The sequence below is a fragment of the Bombina bombina genome, chromosome 2, assembly GCF_027579735.1.
Source record: "Bombina bombina isolate aBomBom1 chromosome 2, aBomBom1.pri, whole genome shotgun sequence".
NCBI lineage: Eukaryota > Metazoa > Chordata > Amphibia > Anura > Bombinatoridae > Bombina > Bombina bombina.
The window spans coordinates 1,388,367,897-1,388,380,587 of record NC_069500.1 but is presented as its reverse complement, the minus strand read 5'-3'; the positions used below and the strand labels follow the sequence as shown (position 1 = coordinate 1,388,380,587).

Here is a 12,691-nt window from a genome sequence, read left to right as displayed (position 1 = left end):
TCGATTTATAAATCCGAATGTTGATAAGAACGAATATTCTTAAAAATTCTATAATCGAATGCTATTTACAGTTTTCGAATGTCACTTTCGAATTCGAATGTTTATAATTATATCGAATGTCCACATTCAAAATTTCGAATTTAACATTCTATTTAACAAATACTATTGAGAAGTTCAATTGTTCATGTGGTAAGGAGGGAATCTAGTAAATTGATACCTAATAGATACAAATATATCATTTCGAATGTTTCTATATAGAATATTGCATAATTTGAATATTACATTTAAAGAAAGCATTAGAAATACTATTACAAATATAAATTCAACTTTTTCAAAACAAATATTTTCGAATGTAATCGTAAAATTCGAAGCAAACATTCGAAAATCGAATGTTAGAATGTTATGTAAACATTCTAAATTCGATTTGAACGAATGTGTTAACATTCGTTTCATTTTTCGAATGTTACGAAACATTTGCCCATCCCTAGTAACTGGTCTGTTTTCTGCATACAACATTGTTTGTGTTAAGAAATAGGACACCAAATGTACCACATATATTTAATTGGAGGCTTAAATATACCACCAGAAATCAGTACAGCAATTTAACAACAATTTAGCAAAATCAATTATCTATGGAAAAATATGAGTCTGCAAATGTATAACCTTTAATTTGGCTATAATTATGGCCAGAATGTTTTTTTGTTTTAATATATAGCTTTATATAGTTTTTAGTATATATTATTATCTAATGTGTTTGTTTAGTTGTAACAGTATTATGTGTAATTGTTTAATGTATATGTTACATTTAATAATTAAAATTTCACTGGTTACTGCCCACTAAATATTTTTTTAATGATAATTTTTACATTTGTTTGATATAGCAAATGCAAATTCTTCTGCCTTAAACATTTACAAAACAAAATGAAGCCTGCCTTATACAAAACCAAATTGTCATTTTAAATAGAGTGATACATTTTTCAAATCTAGTTTAACCCCTTAAGGACCAGCGACGTACCCTGTATGTCACTGGCCTATTTTTGTGACTTGATTGTTTTATAGCACGGTCTTGCCACCAGCGTTGAGACTGCTCTATTCCACAAAGCCTGCTGGAGGGAGGGTATTAATAGCGTGTTCTTGCTAGACTTGTGCTATTATGTCCTTAAAAAACCCTTAACGACCAGTGACATACAGGGTACATTGTGGTCATTAAGGGGTTAAAATGATTGTAAACAACGAATTAAAGCCCAGTATCAAAAAATAATTTTAAAAACAGGAGCAATTTTAATTCATTAAAGTTTACAGTAATGCTTATTTTTTAAAATACTTACCTTTGCATTATGGAAAACATAACGCCTATCCTCCGCCCGCATCTGCTGCTTTCATTAGCATATCAATGACAAATCCGGCTTTCTCCAATTGTTGCATTGCCCCACAAGCTGGACGCCAAAAGGGGCACACAACAAATGGAGGATGCCGGATTCGTCATCGATCTGCTAAAAAAAGCAGCAGATATGGGTAGAATGTCAGCGTTATGTTTACTATAATGGCTGATTCTGTCACACCTAAGAGTCAGTGAGAAGATTGAAGACATCAAACAGTGAGTCCCTGTATCCCTGCCCCCATGGCTTGTGGTCTAGGCATAATAGGGTTGAGGGACTATTTATTTATTTGCTGGGTACACTCAAGTGAGGGTGGGCAATCAGGGAGGAGGATTTATTGGCCACAGAATATGACTTCTAGTGCAGTCTTTAATCCCTTGATTTAAAAACCGCCGCCCCAGGGAGGGAGAATCTACCTTTCCATTTCAAAATATTTAGAGACAACCGCACGTTTTATCTAAGTAGGCTGACAGTTTATAATCCCTCCCGAGGTAATGGATTTATATGCAGCCTTTTTCTTCCTAATGGGAAAGAGTCCACAGCCGCATTCATTACTTGTGGAAAATAAGAACCTGGCCACTAGGAGGAGGCAAAGACACACCAGCCAAAGGCTCAAATACTCCTCCCCTATCCCCCAGTCATTCTTTGCTTTTCGTCCCAGGAGGTTGGCAGAGAAGTGTCAGTTTTATTTCTCTTGTTAAGTGTATCCAGTCCACGGATCATCCATTACTTGTGGGATATTCTCCTTCCCAACAGGAAGTTGCAAGAGGATCACCCACAGCAGAGCTGCTATATAGCTCCTCCCCTCACTGCCATATCCAGTCATTCTCTTGCAACTCTCAACAAAGATGGACGTAGTAAGAGGAGAGTGGTGTATTATAGTTAGTTTTTTTTAACTTCAATCAAAAGTTTATTTTTAAATGGTACCGGAGTGTACTGTTTCATCTCAGGCAGCATTAGAAGAAGAATCTGCCTGTGATTTCTATGATCTTAGCAGAAGTAACTAAGATCCATTGCTGTTCTCACATATTCTGAGGAGTGAGGTAACTTCAGAGAGGGAATGGCGTGCAGGTTTTCCTGCAATAAGGTATGTGCAGTTAATATTTCTCTTGTTAAGTGTATCCAGTCCACGGATCATCCATTACTTATGGGATATTCTCCTTCCCAACAGGAAGTTGCAAGAGGATCACCCACAGCAGAGCTGCTATATAGCTCCTCCCCTAACTGCCATATTCAGTCATTCTCTTGCAACCCTCAACAAAGATGGAGATCGTAAGAGGAGAGTGGTGTTTTATACTTAGTTTATTTCTTCAATCAAAAGTTTGTTATTTTTAAATGGTACCGGAGTGTGCTGTTTATCTCAGGCAGTATTTAGAAGAAGAATCTGCCTGCATTTTCTATGATCTTAGCAGAAGTAACTAAGATCCATGGCTGTTCTCACATATTCTGAGGAGTGAGGTAACTTCAGAGAGGGAATGGCGTGCAGGTTTTCCTGCCATAAGGTATGTGCAGTTAATATTTTTCTAGGGATGGAATTTGCTAGAAAATGCTGCTTATACCGGATTAATGTAAGTAAAGCCTTAAATGCAGTGATAGCTACTGGTATCAGGCTTATTAATAGAGATGCATACTCTTATAAAAATGTAATATAAAACGTTTGCTGGCATGTTTATATATGTTTGGTGACAAAACTTATTGGGGCCTAGTTTTTTTCCACATGGCTGGTTTGATTTCTGCCTAGAGACAGTTTCCTGAAGCTTTCCACTGTTGCAATATGAGTGGGAAGGGCCTATTTTAGTGCTTTTCTGTGCAGCTAAAAATACTGACAGACATTCAGTTCCCTCTGCATGATACAGGACATCTCTGAAGGGCTCAAAAGGCTTCAAAGTCGTGTTTGAGGAGGGTAACAATCACAGTAGACTGTGGCAGTTGTTGTGACTGTGTTTAAAAAACGTTTTTGTCATTTATTATTCTGGTTTTGTTATTAAGGGGTTAATCATCCATTTGCAAGTGGGTGCAATGCTCTGCTGACTTGTTACATACACTGTAAACATTTTGTTAGTGTAACTGCCTTTTTTCACTGTTATTTCAAATTTTGTCAAAATTTGTTTCTCTTAAAGGCACAGTAACGTTTTTTATATTGCTTGTTAACTTGCTTTAAAGTGTTTTCCAAGCTTGCTAGTCTCATTGCTAGTCTGTACAAACATGTCTGAAACAGAGGATACTTGTTCATTATGTTTAAAAGCCATAGTGGAGCCCCATAGGAGAATGTGTACTAAATGTATTGATTTCACCTTAAACAGTAAAGATCAGTCTTTATCTATAAAAGAATTGTCACCAGAGGGGTCTGTCGAGGGGGAAGTTATGCCGACTAACTCTCCCAACGTGTCGGACCCTTCGCCTCCCGCTCAAGGGACGCACGCTAATATGGCGCCAAGTACATCAGGGACGCCCATAGCGATTACTTTGCAGGACATGGCTGCAATCATGAATAATACCCTGTCAGAGGTATTATCCAGATTGCCTGAATTGAGAGGCAAGCGCGATAGCTCTGGGGTTAGACGAGATACAGAGCGCGTAGATGCTGTAAGAGCCATGTCTGATACTGCGTCACAATATGCAGAACCTGAGGACGGAGAGCTTCAGTCTGTGGGTGACGTCTCTGATTCGGGGAGACCTGATTCAGAGATTTCTAATTTTAAATTTAAGCTTGAGAACCTCCGTGTATAGCTTGGGGAGGTATTAGCTGCCCTGAATGACTGTGACACAATTGCAGTGCCAGAGAAATTGTGTAGGCTGGGTAAATACTATGCAGTGCCGGTGAGTACTGATGTTTTTCCAATACCTAAAAGGCTTACAGAAATTATTAATAAGGAGTGGGATAGGCCCGGTGTGCCCTTTTCCCCACCTCCTATATTTAGAAAAATGTTTCCAATAGATGCCACTACACGGGACTTATGGCAGACTGTCCCTAAGGTGGAGGGAGCAGTTTCTACTTTAGCAAAGCGTACTACTATCCCGGTTGAGGACAGTTGTGCTTTTGCAGATCCAATGGATAAAAAATTGGAGGGTTACCTTAAGAAAATGTTTATTCAACAAGGTTTTATTTTACAGCCCCTTGCATGCATTGCGCCTGTCACTGCTGCGGCGGCATTCTGGTTTGAGGCCCTGGAAGAGGCCATCCATACAGCTCCATTGACTGAAATTGTTGACAAGCTTAGAACTCTTAAGCTAGCTAACTCATTTGTTTCTGATGCCATTGTTCATTTGACTAAACTAACGGCTAAGAATTCCGGATTCGCCATCCAGGCGAGTAGGGCGCTATGGCTCAAATCCTGGTCAGCTGATGTGACTTCAAAGTCTAAATTACTCAACATTCCTTTCAAGGGGCAGACCTTATTCGGGCCTGGTTTGAAAGAAATTATTATCACGACTGTGGCTTACATCAACCATCAAGGGGGAACCAGGAGTTCCCTAGCGATGTTAGAAGCCTCAAAAATAATTCGCTGGGCAGAGACTCACTCTTGCCACCTGTCAGCAATCCATATCCCAGGCGTGGAGAACTGGGAGGCGGATTTTCTAAGTCGTCAGACTTTTCACCCGGGGGAGTGGGAACTCCATCCGGAGGTGTTTGCTCAATTGATTCATCGTTGGGGCAAACCAGAGTTGGATCTCATGGCGTCTCGCCAGAACGCCAAGCTTCCTTGTTACGGATCCAGGTCCAGGGACCCAGAAGCGACGCTGATAGATGCTCTAGCAGCGCCTTGGTTCTTCAACCTGGCTTATGTGTTTCCACCGTTTCCTCTGCTCCCTCGACTGATTGCCAAAATCAAACAGGAGAGAGCATCGGTGATTCTAATAGCGCCTGCGTGGCCACGCAGGACCTGATATGCAGACCTAGTGGACATGTCATCCTTTCCACCATGGACTCTGCCTCTAAGACAGGACCTTCTAATACAAGGTCCTTTCAATCATCCAAATCTAATTTCTCTGAGACTGACTGCATGGAGATTGAACGCTTGATTCTATCAAAGCGTGGCTTCTCAGAGTCAGTCATTTATACCTTAATACAGGCACGAAAGCCTGTTACCAGGAAAATCTATCACAAGATATGGCGTACATATCTTTACTGGTGTGAATCCAAGAATTACTCATGGAGTAAGGTTAGGATTCCTAGGATATTGTCCTTTCTCCAAGAGGGTTTGGACAAAGGATTATCAGCTAGTTCCTTAAAGGGACAGATTTCTGCTCTGTCTATTCTTTTGCACAAGCGTCTGGCAGAAGTTCCAGACGTCCAGGCATTTTGTCAGGCTTTGGTTAGAATTAAGCCTGTGTTTAAACCTGTTGCTCCCCCATGGAGCTTAAACTTGGTTCTTAAAGTTCTTCAAGGAGTTCCGTTTGAACCCCTTCATTCCATTGATATTAAGCTTTCTCCAACATAGGTGTGTCCGGTCCACGGCGTCATCCTTACTTGTGGGATATTCTCCTCCCCAACAGGAAATGGCAAAGAGCCCAGCAAAGCTGGTCACATGATCCCTCCTAGGCTCCGCCTTCCCCAGTCATTCTCTTTGCCGTTGTACAGGCAACATCTCCACGGAGATGGCTTAGAGTTTTTTAGTGTTTAACTGTAGTTTTTATTATTCAATCAAGAGTTTGTTATTTTAAAATAGTGCTGGTATGTACTATTTACTCTGAAACAGAAAAGAGATGAAGATTTCTGTTTGTAAGAGGAAAATGATTTTAGCAACCGTTACTAAAATCGATGGCTGTTCCACACAGGACTGTTGAGAGGAATTAACTTCAGTTGGGGGAACAGTGAGCAGACTTTTGCTGCTTGAGGTATGACACATTCTAACAAGACGATGTAATGCTGGAAGCTGTCATTTTCCCTATGGGATCCGGTAAGCCATTTTATTACAGACAGTAAATAAGGGCTTCACAAGGGCTTTTTAAGACTGTAGACATTTTCTGGGCTAAATCGATTTATATATAAACATATTTTATACTCCATAGCCTTGAGGAATTATTTTAATCTTGGGAATTTTGTAAAATAACCGGCAGGCACTGTATTGGACACCTTATTCTCTAGGGGCTTTCCCTAATCATAGGCAGAGTCTCATTTTCGCGCCTGTATTGCGCACTTGTTTTTGAGAAGCATGACATGCAGATGCATGTGTGAGGAGCTCTGATACATAGAAAAGACTTTCTGAAGGCGTCATTTGGTATCGTATTCCCCTTTGGGCTTGGTTGGGTCTCAGCAAAGCAGATACCAGGGACTGTAAAGGGGTTAAATATAAAAACGGCTCCGGTTCCGTTATTTTAAGGGTTAAAGCTTCCAAATTTGGTGTGCAATACTTTTAAGGCTTTAAGACACTGTGGTGAAATTTTGGTGAATTTTGAACAATTCCTTCATACTTTTTCGCAATTGCAGTAATAAAGTGTGTTCAGTTTAAAATTTAAAGTGACAGTAACGGTTTTATTTTAAAACGTTTTTTGTACTTTGTTATCAAGTTTATGCCTGTTTAACATGTCTGAACTGCCAGATAGACTGTGTTCTGAATGTGGTGAAGCCAAGGTCCCTTCTCATTTAAATAGATGTGATTTATGTGACACAAAATTTAGAGAAAATGATGCCCAAGATGATTCCTCAAGTGAGGGGAGTAAGCATGGTACTGCATCATCCCCTCCTTCGTCTACACCAGTCTTGCCCACACAAGAGGCCCCTAGTACATCTAGCGCGCCAATACTCCTTACTATGCAACAATTAACGGCTGTAATGGATAATTCTATCAAAAACATTTTAGCCAAAATGCCCACTTATTAGCGAAAGCGCGACTGCTCTGTTTTAGAAAATACTGAAGAGCATGAGGACGCTGATGATATTGTTTCTGAAGGGCCCCTACACCAGTCTGAGGGGGCCAGGGAGGTTTTGTCTGAGGGAGAAATTTCAGATTCAGGGAAAATTTCTCAACAAGCTGAACCTGATGTGATTACATTTAAATTTAAGTTGGAACATCTCCGCGCTCTGCTTAAGGAGGTGTTATCCACTCTGGATGATTGTGAGAATTTGGTCATCCCAGAGAAACTATGTAAAATGGACAAGTTCCTAGAGGTCCCGGGGCCCCCCGAAGCTTTTCCTATACCCAAGCGGGTGGCGGACATTGTAAATAAAGAATGGGAAAGGCCCGGTATACCTTTCGTCCCTCCCCCCATATTTAAAAAATTGTTTCCTATGGTCGACCCCAGAAAGGACTTATGGCAGACAGTTCCCAAGGTCGAGGGGGCGGTTTCTACTCTAAACAAACGCACCACTATACCCATAGAAGATAGTTGTGCTTTCAAAGATCCTATGGATAAAAAATTAGAAGGTTTGCTTAAAAAGATGTTTGTTCAGCAAGGTTACCTTCTACAACCAATTTCATGCATTGTCCCTGTCACTACAGCCGCGTGTTTCTGGTTCGATGAGCTAGAAAAGGCGATCACTAGTAATTCTCCTTCTTATGAGGAGATTATGGACAGAATCCGTGCTCTTAAATTGGCTAATTCTTTCACCCTAGACGCCACTTTGCAATTGGCTAGGTTAGCGGCGAAAAATTCTGGGTTTGCTATTGTGGCGCGCAGAGCGCTTTGGTTAAAATCTTGGTCAGCGGATGCGTCTTCCAAGAACAAATTGCTTAACATTCCTTTCAAGGGGAAAACGCTGTTTGGCCCTGACTTAAAAGAGATTATCTCTGATATCACTGGGGGCAAGGGCCACGCCCTTCCTCAGGATAGGTCTTTCAAGGCCAAAAATAAACCTAATTTTCGTCCCTTTCGCAGAAACGGACCAGCCCCAAGTGCTACGTCCTCTAAGCAAGAGGGTAATACTTCTCAAGCCAAGCCAGCCTGGAGACCAATGCAAGGCTGGAACAAAGGAAAGCAGGCCAAGAAACCTGCCACTGCTACCAAGACAGCATGAGATGTTGGCCCCCGATCCGGGACCGGATCCGGTGGGGGGCAGACTCTCTCTCTTCGCTCAGGCTTGGGCAAGAGATGTTCTGGATCCTTGGGCACTAGAAATAGTCTCCCAAGGTTATCTTCTGGAATTCAAGGGGCTTCCCCCAAGGGGGAGGTTCCACAGGTCTCAATTGTCTTCAGACCACATAAAAAAACAGGCATTCTTACATTGTGTAGAAGACCTGTTAAAAATGGGAGTGATTCATCCTGTTCCATTAGGAGAACAAGGGATGGGGTTCTACTCCAATCTGTTCGTAGTTCCCAAAAAAGAGGGAACATTCAGACCAATCTTAGATCTCAAGATCCTAAACAAGTTTCTCAAGGTTCCATCGTTCAAAATGGAAACCATTCGAACAATTCTTCCTTCCATCCAGGAAGGTCAATTCATGACCACGGTGGATTTAAAGGATGCGTATCTACATATTCCTATCCACAAGGAACATCATCGGTTCCTAAGGTTTGCATTCCTGGACAAGCATTACCAGTTTGTGGCACTTCCGTTCGGATTAGCCACTGCTCCAAGGATTTTCACAAAGGTACTAGGGTCCCTTCTAGCGGTGCTAAGACCAAGGGGCATTGCAGTAGTACCTTACTTGGACGACATTCTGATTCAAGCGTCGTCCCTTCCTCAAGCAAAGGCTCACACGGACATTGTCCTGGCCTTTCTCAGATCTCACGGGTGGAAAGTGAACGTAGAAAAAAGTTCTCTATCTCAGTCAACAAGGGTTCCCTTCTTGGGAACAATAATAGACTCCTTAGAAATGAGGTTTTTTCTGACAGAGGCCAGAAAATCAAAACTTCTAAACTCTTGTCAAATACTTCATTCTGTTCCTCTTCCTTCCATAGCGCAGTGCATGGAAGTAATAGGTTTGATGGTAGCGGCAATGGACATAGTTCCTTTTGCGCGCATTCATCTAAGACCATTACAACTGTGCATGCTCAGTCAGTGGAATGGGGTTCTACCGATAAATATTCTGGAACTGAGAGCGATACTCAATGCTCTCAAGGCTTGGCCTCAGCTAGCAAAGGCCAAGTTCATACGGTTTCAATCAGACAACATGACGACTGTTGCGTACATCAACCATCAGGGGGGAACAAGGAGTTCCCTGGCGATGGAAGAAGTGACCAAAATCATTCAATGGGCGGAGACTCACTCCTGCCACTTGTCTGCAATCCACATCCCAGGAGTGGAAAATTGGGAAGCGGATTTTCTGAGTCGTCAGACATTTCATCCGGGGGAGTGGGAACTCCATCCGGAAATCTTTGCCCAAATTACTCAATTGTGGGGCATTCCAGACATGGATCTGATGGCCTCTCGTCAGAACTTCAAGGTTCCTTGCTACGGGTCCAGATCCAGGAATCCCAAGGCGACTCTAGTAGATGCACTAGTAGCACCTTGGACCTTCAAACTAACTTATGTTTTCCCGCCGTTTCCTCTCATCCCCAGGCTGGTAGCCAGGATCAATCAGGAGAGAGCATCGGTGATCTTGATAGCTCCTGCGTGGCCACGCAGGACTTGGTATGCAGACCTGGTGAATATGTCATCGGCTCCACCATGGAAGCTACCTTTGAGACGAGACCTTCTTGTTCAAGGTCCGTTCGAACATCCGAATCTGGTCTCACTCCAACTGACTGCTTGGAGATTGAACGCTTGATCTTATCAAAGCGAGGGTTCTCAGATTCTGTCATTGATACTCTTGTTCAGGCCAGAAAGCCTGTAACTAGAAAAATTTACCACAAAATATGGAAAAAATATATCTGTTGGTGTGAATCTAAAGGATTCCCTTGGGACAAGGTAAAAATTCCTAAGATTCTATCCTTTCTTCAAGAAGGTTTGGAGAAAGGATTGTCTGCTAGTTCCTTGAAGGGACAGATTTCTGCCTTGTCTGTGTTACTTCACAAAAAGCTGGCAGCTGTGCCAGATGTTCAAGCCTTTGTTCAGGCTCTGGTTAGAATCAAGCCTGTTTACAAACCTTTGACTCCTCCTTGGAGTCTCAATTTAGTTCTTTCAGTTCTTCAGGGGGTTCCGTTTGAACCCTTACATTCCGTTGATATTAAGTTATTATCTTGGAAAGTTTTGTTTTTGGTTGCAATTTCTTCTGCTAGAAGAGTTTCAGAATTATCTGCTCTGCAGTGTTCTCCTCCTTATCTGGTGTTCCATGCAGATAAGGTGGTTTTACGTACTAAACCTGGTTTTCTTCCAAAAGTTGTTTCTAACAAAAACATTAACCAGGAGATAGTCGTGCCTTCTTTGTGTCCGAATCCAGTTTCAAAGAAGGAACGTTTGTTGCACAATTTGGATGTTGTTCGTGCTCTAAAATTCTATTTAGATGCTACAAAGGATTTTAGACAAACATCTTCCTTGTTTGTTGTTTATTCTGGTAAAAGGAGAGGTCAAAAAGCAACTTCTACCTCTCTCTCTTTTTGGATTAAAAGCATCATCAGATTGGCTTATGAGACTGCCGGACGGCAGCCTCCTGAAAGAATCACAGCTCATTCCACTAGGGCTGTGGCTTCCACATGGGCCTTCAAGAACGAGGCTTCTGTTGATCAGATATGTAAGGCAGCGACTTGGTCTTCACTGCACACTTTTACTAAATTTTACAAGTTTGATACTTTTGCTTCTTCTGAGGCTATTTTTGGGAGAAAGGTTTTGCAAGCCGTGGTGCCTTCCATCTAGGTGACCTGATTTGCTCCCTCCCTTCATCCGTGTCCTAAAGCTTTGGTATTGGTTCCCACAAGTAAGGATGACGCCGTGGACCGGACACACCTATGTTGGAGAAAACAGAATTTATGTTTACCTGATAAATTACTTTCTCAAACGGTGTGTCCGGTCCACGGCCCGCCCTGGTTTTTTTAATCAGGTCTGATAATTTATTTTCTTTAACTACAGTCACCACGGTATCATATGGTTTCTCCTATGCAAATATTCCTCCTTTACGTCGGTCGAATGACTGGGGAAGGCGGAGCCTAGGAGGGATCATGTGACCAGCTTTGCTGGGCTCTTTGCCATTTCCTGTTGGGGAGGAGAATATCCCACAAGTAAGGATGACGCCGTGGACCGGACACACCGTTGGAGAAAGTAATTTATCAGGTAAACATAAATTCTGTTTTTATCTTGGAAAGTTCGGTTTTTGATGGCTATTTCCTCGGCTCGGAGAGTCTCTGAGCTATCTGCCTTACAATGTGATTCTCCTTATCTGATTTTTCATGCAGATAAGGTAGTTCTGAGTACCAAACCTGGGTTTTTACCTAAGGTGGTTTCTAACAAGAATATCAATCAAGAGATTGTTGTTCCATCATTGTGTCCTAATCCTTCTTCAAAGAAGGAACGTCTTTTACATAATCTGGACGTAGTCCGTGCCTTGAAGGTTTACTTACAAGCTACTAAGGATTTTCGTCAAACATCTTCCCTGTTTGTCGTTTATTCTGGACAGAGGAGAGGTCAAAAAGCTTCGGCAACCTCTCTTTCCTTTTGGCTTCGGAGTATTATACGCCTAGCCTATGAGACTGCTGGACAGCAGCCCCCTGAAAGAATTACAGCTCATTCTACTAGAGCTGTGGCTTCCACCTGGGCCTTTAAAAATGAGGCCTCTGTTGAACAGATTTGCAAGGCCGCGACTTGGTCTTCGCTTCACACTTTTTCCAAATTTTACAAATTTGATACTTTTGCTTCTTCGGAGGCTGTTTTTGGGAGAAAGGTTCTTCAGACAGTGGTTCCTTCCGCTTAATCCCTGCCTTGTCCCTCCCATCATCCGTGTACTTTAGCTTTGGTATTGGTATCCCATAAGTAATGGATGATCCGTGGACTGGATACACTTAACATGAGAAAACATAATTTATGCTTACCTGATAAATTTATTTCTCTTTTAGTGTATCCAGTCCACGGCCCGCCCTGTCATTTTAAGGCAGGTCTAAAATTTAATTAAACTACAGTCACCACTGCACCCTATGGTTTCTCCTTTCTCTGTTTGTTTTGGTCGAATGACTGGATATGGCAGTTAGGGGAGGAGCTATATAGCAGCTCTGCTGTGGGTGATCCTCTTGCAACTTCCTGTTGGGAAGGAGAATATCCCATAAGCCCCAAGGCAGAACATACAGTGATGTGAGATGTCATCGCAGAAAATGCAGCATGTCTGCAGAAAGAACAGGACACACGCAGGAACGGTTATCGCTTGAACTTTGTACTGCTGCTCCACATTAGACAGTTCTCTTCAAACAGAGCTGTGCTCTGGCTGCAATGTGTAAATTTTCCTTAACACAGTGCATCCAGGGCAAAGTGTTGTTTGAAGTGAGCAGTCAAATATGCAGTAGCG

At 42.1% G+C, this 12,691-nt stretch overlaps 1 protein-coding gene across 1 annotated transcript in view; it reads left to right on the top strand.

Annotated features, from left to right (window-relative positions):
* Window positions 1-12,691, top strand: part of DNAAF9 (dynein axonemal assembly factor 9) — a 643,469-nt gene that overhangs the window by 444,170 nt on the left and 186,608 nt on the right. The gene's annotated exons all lie outside the window — the stretch shown is intronic.